Genomic DNA, 16,446 nt, shown 5'->3' with positions numbered 1-16,446 from the left:
TTGCTACTTCTGCCCCGACATCTGCAACATCCAGTCCTGCTACACAGTCAAAGATCACAGAACTGATGCAACCTAAGAGCGCAGAGATGGATTTGCAACAAATGCTTCAGCAACTCATACAGGGCCAGGAAGAAATCAAGAAACAATTGAAGGAAATGAAGGAAGAAATTAAAGAGAATCAAGTCCAAATTTATAAGAACTCACAGAGACTGGACCTTGTGGAGGGTGGGGTGGCGGAGGTGAAAGGGGGGGTAGAAGCAGTGCAGAAGGGAAACAAAGAACTTGATATCCAGCAAATGAAAACAGAATTTGAGAGAATGTCCTTTTATCTTAGATTTCAAAATATTGTAGAAGCAGATGGGGAAAATATAAGGGACATTATGACTAACATCTTAGCTGAATACATACATAAAGAAAAACAACAGATGGAATGGGAGATAGATCTGGTCTACAGAGTGAATTCAGCTTATGCCAGAACACACAATGTACCTAGGGAGGTTCATATTAAGTTCCTTAGAAAAAGCACAAGAGACGAAATTCTGGGTGTACAAAGGGGGCAAGCATTGACATATCATGACAGGGAGATAACCATCTTGAAGCAGATTCCCAAAAAAATTAGGGAAAAAAGGAAAAATTATTCGCAATTGGCGAATAAATTATACCAGAAGGGGGTGTGGTTTAGATGGTTGATGCCTGAAGGTATGCTGATATTCTGGGAGGAGACAAGAATCAGAATCAATACACCCATAGAGGCACAGGCCTTTATGGAAAAAAACAAAGCAAACCTAGAAAAAACAGAAGACTCTACAACGGTTATGCAGGACACGGGAGGGGCCGGAGCTCTGCCAGCAGGGGGAGAAGGGGCAATACCAAGAAAGCTCAGATCACAAAAATGAATAAGAAAACCACATTGTTATAAACAGACCGAAAGTAGTAATGAAATTATATGTAGATTATATATTATAATATATAAACTGATTGAAATTTTTTTTAGAATTAATATGCTGATTTTATATGATTATGTACTAATGTTTTATACTTAGATGTATTTTATGAGTTTGGAGGGAGGGGGCGCCTGCCACACTTGCAACTGCCAAAATTTGTACACCCTTCCATTTACCCTTTTCCCTATAAATGTTTAAAAAACCAATAAAATTTTTTGGAAAAAAAAAAGAGTGGCCAAGTTTCTATTTCTTTTTCAAATGATATCAATACTCAAAAAAGATGCACATTTGGAAGAATGGCAGAAAGGTATTAATAATTTTGTTTGGGCAGGGAAGAAACCGAGAATAAAACTTAAAATAATGCAAGATATACGTGAAAGGGGAGGTTTGAAAATGCCCAACTTTAAAATATACTATGAAGCAGTAATTTTATCAACAATTAGCGATTGGATTAATTTAACAGAGGACTGAATATTGAGGGATATGATTTGGTATACAGTTGGCATGCTTACTTAATATATGATAAGAAGGTGGACAAGATTTTTAAAAGCCATATTTTAAGGAATGCTCTACTGTGTGTCTGGAAAAAATATCAATATAAGTTAAATGATAAGATACCTACGTGGGTAGTGCCCAGACACGCAATAGAGAATATAAGTATAGAACAAAAACAGGATGTAATTACATATAGAGAGCTTCTTAACATAGAAAGAGGTGTACTACAGCTAAAGCCTTTGAATGCACTGAGAGAGGAAAGGGTAATTCAAACCTGGTTTCAGTATGGACAGTTACAGGCTAGATGGAAAAAAGATCAGAAAATTGGTATCATGCAAAATGAGGATAATTTGGTAAAACAAATTAGGGACCAGGGTCAAATGCATATAAAAAGGTTGTATAATATACTGATAGAAATAGATTCTGAAACAGAGTTAGTTAAAGATTATATGATAAAATGGGCACAAAACTTTGAAGAACCAATAATGATGGAAACATGGGAAAAGATTTGGGTAAGAAATGTAAAATTTACGCAAGCTCAAAACTTGAGAGAGAATTTCTATAAGATGTTTTATAGATGGCATTTAGATCCTAAAAAGTTAGCTTGTATGTATCCGAATTTACAACCTAAATGTTGGAGATGTGATTGTGCTGATGCTACGTATTACCATATATGGTGGACTTGCAAAAAAGTTAAAGCATTTTGGATAAAAATATCGTGGATTATTCAAAATATTCTTAAAAAGAGGATAAAGTTCACTCCCCAGCTGTTCTTGTTAGGGATAATTACAGACTGTACAGTTATAGAGACTAATTTGATTCTGAATTTAACAAAGGCAGCAAGATTGCTGGTGGCGCAGTACTGGAAGAAGGAAGAGTTGCCTACTATTCAAGAATAGACGTTAAAAGTAGTAAACTTAGCAGAGATGGCCAAAATCTCAGCACATCTCAAGGACCATTCAGATGAGAAATACAAGTTGAAATGGAGAAGATGGATTGAATATATTCAAAATAAACATCGGACTAAGAAATTCCAATTAGCTTATAAGTGAAAGAACAAGGATTGGTATAATTTATCTAAAGTTATCTTAACAAAAGAAGAGCTAAAGTACAAGAGGAGGAAGATGTTAAAGTTAGTTAGCTTATGTTAGCGTATGATTGTTAAATGTTTATACCCTGTATTTTGCTCTGGGAGGTTGGGAGGAGGGAGGGGTGGAGGGGTGTGTGGAATCGGGGTGGAGGGAGGGGAGGGGGATACATTTGTAAAATTTATTAAAACTCTTTAATAAAATAAAAAATAAAAAAATAATAATTCAGCCTTCATATTGTTGCACTGCTATGTGAAGGCTTGCGTTTGTGATTTTAAAAGGATCGCAAAAACCTCATAAGAGATCTTTAAAAGCAGTGGGTGCCCCAGAACTAAATCTTTTGATCTTTTTACAATTTCTACCATCGCCGCTACTGCTCTTAAGCAGGGGACCGCTCCCTGAGCCACTGGGTCGAGTGTTACTGAGTAATAAGCAACCGGTCAGTGCAAGGGGCCAAACGTTTGTGTTAAAAGTCCTGAGGCTACCCCTGACTTCTCATGAATAAACAGAATGAAAGGCTTTTGTAATCTGGGAGTCCCAGTGCCGGGGCTGAGGCTAACTTTTGTTTTATTGTTTGAAGTGTGTTATCTAGGAAATCTGACCATTCGATAGGATCGGGCATATTTTTTCCGTTAGTTGTATCAGAGGTCTAGCTAATTCTCCAAATGATGGGATCCATGGGCGGCAAAAGCCTAGCACACCCAGTAGGGCTCTGACTTGCTGTTTAGTTTGCGGTGGCTTCATGCTTAGGATGGTCTGTACCCTGCTGGGGGTTAGTTTCCTTATTCCCAGTGCTATAATGTAACCTAGGTAGATCACCTCATGTTTTAAATATTGTAATTTGGTGGGTGACGCCTTGTGTCCTCTATCTGCTAGAGCCTGGAGGAGGTGTATTGTGTCCAATTTGCAAGCAAGCTCCATTTTGGATGCCAGTAATAAATCATCCACGTATTGTATCAGGGTTGATTGGTATGGTAATGATATAGAAGAGAGATCTGCTCTTAAGATTTGGGAAAATAAAATGGGCGACTCTGTGTCGCCCTGTGGTAGGTGAGTCCATGTATACTGTTGGTCTTCCCAGATGAAAGCGAAAAGGTATTGGGATGCCTGGTCTACTGGGATACTGAAGAATGCGGAACACAGATCTATAACAAAAAAATATTTTGTTGAAGCCGGGACTTCAGTGACTATAATCGCAGGGTTAGGCACTATCGGAGCCCGGGGTATCACATGGTTATTAATGAGCCTTAAGTCGTGTACAAATCTGAAGATGGGATTTCCCTCCCGGTCTACCTTTTGTTTCTTTACTAGGAAGATGGGGGTGTTAAACGGTGAAGTGCACGTATGGAGGACCCCCTGCTCTAGATATGCCTTTATTAGCTTCTGGATAGGTGTGATGGCTTCAGCATGGATTTCATACTGCGGGGAGTATGGTGGGGCTTCATGTTTTACCATGATTCTCCCTTTAATAGCCCTACCTATCAGGGGATCTTTAATCCTAGCTAATTCATCCCAGCAGTACCAATATGATATGTGGCTGGGTTCAATTCTAGGTCTAAGTACTTTCAGAAGTTTAAAATTGAATGAACTGCTTTTTAGCCAAATTGCTCTCCCAGTTTCATCCTTAAGTAAAGCCCATTTCTCACATATTTTTTTGCTTTTCTTTTTTTCATACTGGCCAGAATGGGCATTTGTTTTTCGTCCCAGGCCCCAAATAGTTCCCCAAGGGGGTTTCCGTGGCTGCCCTTGAGCTGCTGCTTCCCATGATCCTGCTCAGATGTGGGGCTCATTGTGGGAAGACAGGAAACAAAAGATACGTCACCATGGCACAAGAGACAAGGTTTAGAAAAGAAGGAAGGTTACTTTTGAGCACTGCCTTCTCATTTGGAAACATGATTCCACAAAATTTTATCCAGAGGTAAGCTATTAAGTTGCTGTTTTCTCCTACAATCAGTTTCTTGAATTCTACTGAGAAACTGCCCCATTGCTGGGGATTTCTTTTGCTTCACAAACTTTATTTTGAAACTATTGATCCACTGTCATCCTCATGTAATGAATGAGCTGGGTGATGGGATATGACCAGACAGATGTTGGTCATTTTCCTCTTCAGTTGTGGGGAATAGGACACAAGAGTGCAAGCTCTCTTTAGATTTAGATTAAACTACAAGTTCATTCTTTCCAATACCCAAATAGCCTGTCTCTGCTGAGTCTTTCTCATTTCATATGTGTTTCTTCACAAATACCTCTAACCTAAATATTACATTGAGAATAAAAATAGTCCAATATTTCTAAATAAGTATCATTATGCTCCTTAAGAGGGGGCGCTTGACATGTCAATAAATATCAGAACCCCCTTTGGGAACCTGGGAAGGGGCACCTGTGAACTCTAACAAGAACTAGTTCCAAGCCAAGTATTGGTGACCTCTAGCTTTCTCTGCTGGTAATTCACCTCCCTGGCTGCCCAGCTCTGATATGTCATAGCAAATGGAACAGTGGTGGGTTCCTGCCGGATCGCACCGGATCGCGCGCGCTCCCTTTCAGCGCTCCACCTGGCTCGCGCGCTCCCTTTCAGCGCTCCACCTGGCTCGCGCGCTCCCTTTCAGCGCTACACCTGGCTCGCGCGCTCCCTTCCGGCGCTAAAACCAGAAGTACGGTCTTGCCCCGCCCCTGGCGAAGCGACGACGCCTGCCTGCGCTCCACCAGCTCGGCTGGGAACGGAGATGTTTCCTCAGCGGAGCGGAGCGCCTGAAAAAACTTTTCAGGCGCTCCGCTCCGCTGAGGAAACATCTCCGTTCCCAGCCGAGCTGGTGGAGCGCAGGCAGGCGTCGTCGCTTCGCCAGGGGCGGGGCAAGACTGTACTTCTGGTTTTAGCGCCGGGAGCGCGCGAGCCAGGTGTAGCGCTGAAAGGGAGCGTGTGAGCCAGGTGGAGCGCTGAAAGGGAGCGCGCGAGCCAGGTGGAGCGCTGAAAGGGAGCGCGCGCGATCCGGTGCGATCCGGCAGGAACCCACCACTGAATTGGAACTTCAGTTACATTTTACATACCTGCGGTGGGATAGCTTGTTTCTGCCCAGCAGGACTGCAGCTTCCTAAGCAAACGAAGTGTGGTATCAACTAATGGTCATATTTAGCCATCCTACAATGCTTCATTGAATCTGAAAAAGGGCAATTTGAAGGAGACATAGGGGAAGTAGAGGGGAAGAGGAAAAACTGGCTATGTCAAGTATCAAAATAAGACTTGTGGTCTGCAAAAATTAAATAGGAATGGGTAGTTCACAGCTATTAGGAATTGGCAGCAATGTCCCCTCACAGTACTTCAATAATTTGTACCAATTTGCTGGGGAACATTTTCTTCAAGGGGAAACATCTCCTCAAAGAGGACTCATCAAGGAGTCGACAGGAAGTTCTTCAGCTGGACAGACGTGGGGGATGTGAGCTCTGAAGAGCTTCTTCACATGAACCCTGTCTGACAAACCTTCTCCGGTGTCCCTTTTTTAGGGGCAGAACCTTCAGGGGGGGGCAAAGAAGGGCAGCATCTCATCAGACACTGGGGGAAGCAACTGATCCTCCGTGGGTTAGAGATTTGCCTATGAATCAGAGTCGGAGTGGCAGTCATTAATATGGCTGACAAGATGCTGTCTTTTTGTCAAGCTAATTGAGCAGGCAGAGACCGGGAGAGACGAAGGCCTGGTAAGATAATTTTATCTAACCCACAACTATAAATTAAATCTGGAAAAGGCAAAGAAATCTTGAGAACATAAATAATACTGATGTTCAGATCGGGACTTTTTTTTCAGAAAGAAAGGAAGAAAAGAAGGTGGAGGGTTGCAATACCAGCCCCACCCCACCCGAAGTTTTTTGTTTGAAACCTTTTGAACAGAACAATAGAAAGCAGAGAAGTGTCAAACTTACTCAATTATAAACATTAAATTTGGCTTTGGATCTCAACAGAAGCCAATATTTTTACTTTGTTTGAAAACTCCTTCAGATAACAGACAATTTAAAACCAACTGCCATAAATCAGAATTTGGAAAAGCAGAGGCAGAGAAAAAAAAACTTTTGGCTGATTATAAACCTATTATAAGTGATTTATTTTGAGCAGTGATTGAAGCAAAGACTAAATATCGGACCTGGGTACTACAAAGGTTTTTTTTTTCCTCTTCTCCACTCTCTTCTCTTTTTCCTGTGGAGGATTAAGATGGCGTTAGCTTCTTTTTCGGTCTCGAAGTAGATGGATCTTAAACAGAAGCCAATACTTTTACTTTGTTTTGTAGGAAGTTATCACCCAGCCCTCTCCCAGAAAAATGAAATATCCTAGGAAATATTGAAAAGGCAGAATATTTCTCTGGATGTGAAAAGGAAGAAACATATTATAAAGACAGAATAGTTCCCTGTAGCTTCCTGCCCATCCCCCTTTTGTCAATGAGCCATTAAAGCCTGAGCTAGTCCACTTTACATAATAAAGAGTTCTCCCCTTCAGCTCCAGGGGGATGGGATTAAGGCATGATAATATTGGCCTTTTACCCAACTCGCCACATCTGAGCATCTGAGAACTCAACCAAACCTGGATTCAAAATACAGCCTAGAGAGTTGCCCTTGCATGGCTCCATGGGAGTCTGACAACCAATCAGAATACAAGCTCAAGATCAAAGGCCAGAGAGGGCATAAAACCAGGGACTCAGCATCTAAGTCCTTCCTTCTCTTCTTCTCCACCAAAATTGAAGCATGTGATCACCTTTTCTGTTCAGGACTCAAGCCATGTGGTCCTGTCCACCAATAAACCATCTTTCCAAGCAGCCTCCATGTCTCCAGTGTCTTTTTCCCCACTTGGAGCCGAACCCAGAAGGACATTTCTTTCAACAGTTTGAACCCCTTCCAGCCAATATAACTAAGAAAAAAAGAAGAAAGCATGTTCTCTTACTGATAGTGGACAACTCAACTCTCACTGTGCAGAAATTTTAATTAACCAACTGCCATAAATCAGAATTTTGAAAAGTAGAGACAAACTCTTGGTTGACTACAAACATATCATAAGTGATTTATTTTGAGCAGTGTCTGAAGCAAAGAATAAGTATCAGACCTGAGAATCACAAAGGTTTTTTTTTTTCTTTCTCCTCTCCTCTCTCTATTTTGTTTGCTTGCTGCGGAGGACTAAGATGGCGCTAGCTTCTTTTCCGGTTTCAGAGTAAATGGATTAATTAAACTTAAGATGGACCAGAATTTTGAAATAAGATTTGTATAACCAACTGCAGTCTTGGAATTGGATATCGAGGAAGAACAAAAGACTAAGTGGGCCCTCATTGCTTTTTTCCATAGCAATTGAGGTAGATAAATCTAAGGTGAACTAGAACTCTAAAACAAGGATTGCATAACTAACTATAACTTTGAAACTGGACATCATGGAAAACTGGGAATTAGAAGAACTACGTGAAATTATAAAAAATATACATAAATCAATAAAATCAAGCTTAAATAGAATTCTGAACCCAGTGAAGCAGAGATCTAAAGAAGAATTCAGTTGCGAATTGACTGAAAATGACAAAAGTAGGATAACTAAACATTGGTTAAATTTTAAGATGATAAATAAAGCGAGATGTTTACTGCTTGTTCTCTTTTACATAATAGATTAAGGCAATCGTAATAAATATTGAACAGCATGCTGTGTCATTTATAGACAATTTAAGAATAATTTGATCCAAATTATAGAAAAATAGAGAGGGAACATGGAATATATCTATAATGGGAAAGTTTTATGATTTTAAGATAGAATCACAAGTTGGGGGCGCATAAGGCTGTATAATTATATAAAGATAATGATGAGAATAGCTAGAAATTGTAACCAGATCTACATCTCGACCAAAATTAGGCTGGCGGGGAGTGGCTTAAAAGTACAATGACTATATATGTATACTTTTTTGTTCTATTTTTTTTTCCAAGAAAGGATGTTAAAATGAAATAGGTATATTGAAAATGAACTATAAATACCATCAATATAAAACAGAGCTTGCCCAGAAGCTGAAATACACCAAGTAAATAATAAGAGTGGGAAGAAAAGAGGGGAGGTGGGGGAAGGAGAAAGGAATAGGAGAGAGGGCAAGGAGGGGGGAAGAGGAGGAAAGAAATGAGGAGGGAGAGGGGAGAGAGGAGAAGGAGAGGGGAAGGGGAAGTAGAGTAGGGAAGGATGACACAGAGAAGAAAGGAGGTAGGGAGGGGGAGGAGAGAGAAGGAGAAGAAAGTGATGGATAAGGATAAATATGGTGTATGGAGAGCAGAAGAGCTAAACCACTTCCTGTGGTGACGTCATCGTGCTAGGAGCTGAGGAACGGGGGCTCTCGTAACCTCTAACTCAAACTTCTTTTTTTGGGCTCATTTTTGAGTGTTGTGGATCCTGAAGGGACCGGCAGATTCAGAGGGAAAACTATGAAGACACTGGGGTGGTAAGGCAAACGCCCCCCACCCCCGCAGTGGGTAGGAAAAACCCATTAAATGGATGAGGATCTATCCTGCCACTTGGACAGGACCGGAGTGATGGCGACTGCATAAGAGGGAAGCAGATAGAGAAAGCAGTTGAAATCGAGACATCTGTTATTATTGATAACCCAAAGAAAAGGAGGACAATGTGAAATTGGCGGAGAGGGTGAGCTGGAAAGAAAAAGGCTCTGTGACAGAGACTGTTTTTGCAGTCCAGATTTTTGCCGAAAAAGTAGGGAGAGCTGAAATGGTGAGTTGAAAGTGACAGCATGAGTAATAGAATGGAAGTGGCTGCAGTGAGAAATCTGACAGGAGAAGAAGGAGAAAGAACCAAAAGCCAGCATTGACAACAGGAGCAGGATATATTGACTGCTGAGAAAACCTGGAAAACACACAAAGGATTGTATAACAGTTGGGCTGGTTGTTGATTTTTTTTCTGCTCTTTTTTCTATTTTTTTTGTCTTTCCAAAGAATAGCTGAACTTTGAACAGAGTTTCAAGCGTGAACAATAAATTCAGGTAAAGAAAGGAGCAAATGTTCTTTTTTTTTTTTTTGGAGGGGACATTTTACAACTATACAGTATTTACTCTCCTCGAGAACTAGAACTGGATCGGAGGCAGGAGAGAGAGAATTGTCGGAGGGCTCTTTAACAATTGTTTTGTCTTTGCCCCTGGACCTGCTGTGATTAGTGACTGTGATTGATGGAACGGACAATGATACTGAGGAGAGAGTGACACCTAGTGGATTATAAATTTGAATAGTGAAGACTGATGCAAGAGAATCAACTATGACACAAGCTGGATTAAATATATATATAGAGAGAAACTAATTATTAGAATTGAATACCTGTATAATTGACATAACTGAGAGACATCTATTTGTATAAGATAATAATGTGACATATAACTCTGTGATGTATAATAATTAAGAATCAAAAACAGAATAGAATAATATATAGGAATGTTTAAATATTGAAACGTGATATTAAGGAAGGTTAATTATTGTTAAATATTGAGATATATAATTACTGATATTGCTGATATTGCTGATAAAGTAGAAGTAAAATAGAATCTGTATACAATTATGGGCGAGGATAAATAGAGGGATAAAGATGGCAACTAATATTAATTTAGTGAAGTCAGGGAAAAAAACAGCATCCAACCCTGCTTCAGCAACATCCTCATCCTCAAATCAAAGATCAATCAAGAGCGCATTGGGGCTGGAGAAAGGCGGAAGAGTGGCAGGAACAATGGGACCAGCACAAACAATGCAGAGTATGCTCCAGATGATACAAGAGACATTGACGAAAAATCAAGAAGTGATGGCTACAAATCACGAAGAGACAAGGAGGAATCATGAAGAAATTAAAAACGAAATGGGAGAATTGAAAGGAAATATCAAAAACGTGGATGACAAAATTGAAAGGATACAGAATGCTTTAGCAATCCAAGAACAGAAAATCCAGAACATCGAAACAAAAATAGAACAAACAGATCAGAAGATGGAAAAAATGGAGTTGAAATATATACAAGTCAATAAAGAGTTACAGTTATCAATAATCCAACTTGAAAATGAAAGAGCTTCATTTTATCTAAGATTCCAAAACATAGCGGAAGAAAAAGAGGAAGACCTGAAAGGAAAAATGATCGAAATTTTACAGAGAAAGGAACAAGAGTTGAGAGGAGACATTGATGAGGCTTAGAAGACATAGGCTACTGAGAGAAGTGCATGTAAGATTTGCCAAAAAAACAACAACAACTAGAGAAGAAGTGTACAAAAAAACCAGAGAAGGGACAATAACATTCAAGGGAAAAGAGTTGATTACTCTTAAACAGATTCAATGGAGAGTCCTGGAACAACGTAGACAGTACCAATTTTTAACTAATCAGTTAAATAAAAACAGAATAAAGTACAGATGGTTGGTACCAGAAGGGATATTGGTCTCTTGGCAAGGAAAAAGATATAAAATAGAGAATATAGAAGAAGCGCAGGAATTATACGAAAAATACTGCACATGGGAAGAAGAAAAAGGAAGTAAAGAGGACCTAGAAAGTAGAAGCCAAGAAAAAGAAACATCAGAAGACATGGAAAGAAACAAGAAAGAAGAACAGAGGCAAGAAAGAGAGAGAGCAGAAAAGGAAGCCGCGAGAGGGAAAAGTCAGATACAAATCAGAAGCAATAAAAAACACCCCATCTAAAGATGGACCAGGAAATAACAGTTATCTCAATAAACTTGAATGGACTGAATGCACACACACACAAAAAAAGAGCGCAGATGTTTAACAAACTGAGGAAACTGAAGGCAGATATAACCTGTATACGAAGTGCACATTAAAAGGGAACATATTAATTTACTGGAAAACAAAAAATTAGGGAAATTATATACAGCACTGGCAGATTTAAAAAAAAAAGGGATAGCAACTTATATAAAGGAAAAAATAAAGTCCAAAGCAGTCTACTCTGATGAAGAAGGCAGGATACTAATCATTGAATTAGAGACAACAGAAAAACCAATATTATTAATAGTGATATATGCAAATCAGAAGCAAGAGGAATTCTATAGGAAACTACACAACAAAATAAATGAATTAGAATATGAAAATATTTGTTTAATTGGGGATTATAACGCAATAGTGGATAAAAAAATGGACTATGAAAGCAAAAGAAAAATAAAACAAAAAAATACCTTACCTAAATCCTTTTTTGATATGGCAATGGAATATAAACTACATGATATTTGGAGAGAAAGGCACAAAACAAGAAGCAATCTACCTTTTATTCGAACCCCCACCATTCCTTATCAAGAATTGACATGGCCTGGATATCATCTGGTCTATGTAATCAATTAGAGGAAATTGAAATTGAAGCAAATGAGTGGGCAGATCATAATGCAATAAAATTAAGATGGAAAGGCCAAAAAAGAATAAAAAGATGGATGATGAACTCAAATATTGTAAATGAAATGGAATACATTCAAATGCTGGAGAAAGAATTAAAACTATTTTTTAGAATAAATAAAAAAGAAGACACCTCAATTCAAAATCTCTGGGACACTATGAAAGCATACACAAGAGGCCTCATGATCGCCTACGTTGCAAGAAAAATTAGAAAACAAAAAGAGCAAAAGAATGTATGCAAAAAGAACTTAAGGAAGTCGAAGCTGAATTACAGAAAGACCCAAAGAATAAAATTAAAAAAGAAAAAAGAGAGATGATAAAACATAAAATCAACTTAATAACTCAAAAAGAATTAGCACAGAAAATTAAAATGACCAAACAAAATTACTTTGAATAAGCCAACAAACCTGGACGATGGTTGGCATACAGATTGAAAAATGAAAGAGAAAAAAGGATGATATACCAATTAAAAGATGATGAGGGAAAAATTCAATATAAAGGGGAAGAAAAGAAGCATATTATTCATAAATACTTCACAAAACTATACGCGCAAGATAGTATGGAGGAAACTAAGATAAAACAATATTTAAACACAGAAAAGAAGACCCCAATATCAAAAGAACAAAGGGAGACAATAAACAGGCTAATAATGTTAGCCAAAATGGAATTAGTCCTGAAAAGCCAGAAAAATAATAAAAACCCAGGACCAGACGGAATACCAGTGGAGTTATACAAATATAATAAAATAATGTTGGAAGAACTAGGAGTGGAAATGTTTAATGAAGTTTTAGGAAAAGCCAAGATGCCTGAATCATGGACAGAAGCAATAATATCATTAATCCTGAAAAAAGAAGCCAACCTACAAGAAATCCAAAATTGCAGACCAATTTCATTACTGAATTCCGATTATAAAATATTTGCAGCAATTATGGCAGGAAGAATTAAACAGGTTTTAAATGAATGAATGCACCCGACCAAAACGGATTTTTACCTCACAGACACATTAAAAATAATACAAGAGTCATCTTAGACATAATAGAGTATTATGAAGCGCATCCAGAAAAACAAATGGTACTGGTTTTCCTTGAGGCACAAAAAGCATTTGAGAACGTAATTTGGAAATTTATAACAACACAATTAGATAGGATGAAATTCGGAGAAAAATTTACAAAAATGATAGAAAAACTTTATAACAGTCAGACAGCCAAAGTTCTGATGGAGAACTAACAGAGAAGATTGAAATAAAAAAAGGGAGTTAGACAGGGATGCCCCCTCTCTCCTTTGCTGTTTATATTAACTCTGGGAATATTATTAAATGAAATTAGGAAGGACCAGGGAGTAAAAGGTTTAAGACTCAAAAACAAAGAATACAAGACCCAAGCCTATGCCAATGACTTAGAATTTGTTCTAGAAGATCCATTAGAATCCAGTCTGAAATTAATTCAAAAATTAGAAGAATATGGCAAAGTGGCAGGATTAAAAATCAATAAAAGCAAAACAAAAATGATAACCAAGAATATGACAAAAAAGCAAGAAGAAGAACTGGAATTAGCAACCAAAATGCAAATAACTAAGAAAGTGAAATACTTGGGGATCTGGGTGTCGGCAAAATATTCTACAATTAAAGACGATAATTATAATAAACTAGTGACACAAATAAAGATTTAGAAAGCTGGAAAAATATTCAGCTATCACTAATGGGATGCATAGCCACAATTAGAATGAATATTTTACCAAGAATCTTATTTTTGTTGCAAGCCGCACCTATTAATCCGGGTAAAACTTTCTTTCAAGAATTCAATAAAATAACCACTAGGTTCATCTGGCAAGGATGAAAAGCGAGCATCAAACTAAAGTCAATGCAAGACAGCAAGGAGAGGGGAGATTTAGCATTACCAAATTGGGAATTATACACGTTAGCGGTAACAATAACATGGGTGAAGGATTGGATAGAGCTAAAGAATAAAAGAATTCTGACCTTAGAAGGCCATGATTTGCAAGCAGGTTGGCATACATTCCTATGGAATGATAAAAATAAAACACACAAATACTTTCAAAAACATTTAATTAGAAAAGAGTTATTGCAAAACTGACTCAAAATTTAAAAAATCCACTATGTGAAAATCCTGAACTGGCTATCCCCGACAGAAAGGATGATCCATCCAAATTTTATAGATAGGAATAAAATGCTAAGATACAGAGACTTAATTAACGGACAGGGAAATTTAAAAACAATTGAAGAATTGGCAGAACAAAACATGAAAGTTGATTGGCTAACTTACTTACAAATCAAAACTAAACCCAATAATGATACTAAATTATATGGCATCGAAATGGAACCACACGAATTGGATAAAATAATTCAAAGCTCAGTTAGAAAGATGATAGGGAGAGTATATAAATTTCTCCTGAGGTATAAATTGGAAGAAGAAATTGTGAAAGAACAAATGATAAAATGGGCACAGAACTTTGGCTATAATATTGAATTTGATGAATGGGAAAAATTTTGGGGAACAAACTTAAAAATGATACTATCAGTTGCATACAAGGAAAACCAGTACAAAATGTTTTACAGATGGCAGCTGGCACCAACAAGGTTAGCTAAAATCTCAGCAAATACCTCCTCAAAATGTTGGAAATGTGAATCAATACATGGAACATATTACCACTTAAGGTGGACTTGTGAGAAGGCTAAATTTTTTTCAAAAAAGATCAAAAATTGGCTAGAGGTAATAACAGGAGTCAAAATAGATTGGAAACCCGAAGTTTTTTTACTAGGAATAATGACTGCAAAATATAAAAAAGAAATCCAGTATTTAATTTTACATATAATTATGGCAGCGAGGATTGCCTTCACTCAGAAAAGGAAAAACAAATTAATTCCAAGCAAAGATGAAATAATAAGAAAGGTTATGGATTGTGCCAAAATGGACAAATTTACAAAAGAAATCCAGGGAAAAGAAGAAACAGAATACTACCAGATATGGGACAAATGATATAGGTGGATGGAGGAAAGAAACAAGGATCAATGAAGGAAGCCAATAAAGCCCAAAAATAGTAGTTAAGGAGAATTAACACATATATATGCATCCAAGAGGTTTAAATTTACTAGAGGTAATCAGCCAATATAGCAGAGGAGTAAAATAAGAGGGTTAAGAATGGTGAAATGCAAATGAAATATACTAGAAGGGGAAATAATATAAGGAGAACGGTATCGATTGGTAATTGCTATTAGAAAGCACAGGAAGCTCCTGTTCGTATTGTATTGTGTAAATGTGGTATACATCTAAGTTTTGTGTGTATTTTGCATGTTTGTAAATAAAAACTTTTTAAAAAAGAAGAGCTAAACAATTGTGTTTTGGAAGCTGATGGTAAGATGAATTGATGTAAACCCTTAATAATACAAAATGATGTTGGTTATGTAATAGTATACATGTGATTATATGTTGTGAAAATGGAAAAATATTTTTTTGAAGAATTCGGACGGCGAAAAATGGCTTTTAAAAAGGTTGAACTCAGCTGGCTAGCGTGTGCATGTGCACTGGCCAGCTCACATGGCAACGCCTTGTGTGCCCTGATAAATGGCTCCGCGTGCCACCTGTGGCACGCGTGCCATAGGTTTGCCATCCCGATTCTATACCATTTTTGACAAGTGGCTGCCAGTATCTTCTTGAAAGCCTCCAATAATGAAGTACCCACAAATTCTAAAGGCAAGCTGTTCCATTGGTTGATTATTCTCACTATCAGAAAATATATCCTTATTTCTAGGTTGAATCTCTCCTTGATCAATGTCCATCTATTATTCCTTGTCTGACCTTCAGGTGCTTTGGAAAATAGCTTAACCCCCTCCTCTTTGTGGCAGCCTCAAATATTGGAACACTGCTATCATGTCTCCCCTGGTCCTTCACTAGAGTAACCATGCCCAGTTCCTGCAACCATTCATCATACGTTTTATCCTCCAGCCCCCTAATCATCTTGGTTGCTCTTCTCTGCACTTTTTCCAGAGTCTCAACATCTTTTTAATAGTGTGGTGACCAAAACTGGATGCAGTATGCTCGGTGTGGTCTTACTAAGGTTTTATAGAGCGATACTAGTACCTCACAGGATCTTGATGTTGTGCAATTTAAGATTGCATTGGCTTTTTGGATTGCTGTTGTACATTGGTGGCTCATATTTAATTGATAGTCTACTAGGACTCTAAGATCCCTCTCAGAGTTATTGCTATTAAACCAGGTTTCACTTACAGTAATCTGTATGTGTAATTTTTGTTTTTCTTGACTAAGTGTATGACTTTACTTTTCTCTTTGTTGGATTTCATTTTTTTAGATAGGCCTAATGTTCAATTCTGTCAGATCCATCTGGATCTTGAGCCTATCATCTAGAGTGTTGGCTATTTCTGCCAGGTTAGTATCATGTGCAAATTTGATAAGTTCCCCTTCTATTTGTGATTGGTAATTGGTTTTTTAAATTATTATTATGAACATATTATTATTTTTCCATATTATTATGGAAAAATCATGCCTGTAAAATACATGGGAAGATAATAAAGAAAAC

General features: G+C 37.8%; 1 protein-coding gene across 3 annotated transcripts in view; it reads right to left on the bottom strand.

Moving 5' to 3' along the window:
• Positions 1 to 16,446, bottom strand: part of CARM1 (coactivator associated arginine methyltransferase 1) — a 115,929-nt gene that overhangs the window by 97,920 nt on the left and 1,563 nt on the right. The gene's annotated exons all lie outside the window — the stretch shown is intronic.

The sequence above is a fragment of the Natrix helvetica genome (assembly GCF_964273705.1).
Source record: "Natrix helvetica genome assembly, chromosome: 2".
Lineage (NCBI taxonomy): Eukaryota > Metazoa > Chordata > Lepidosauria > Squamata > Natricidae > Natrix > Natrix helvetica.
This window is presented reverse-complemented; position numbering and strand designations above follow the sequence as displayed.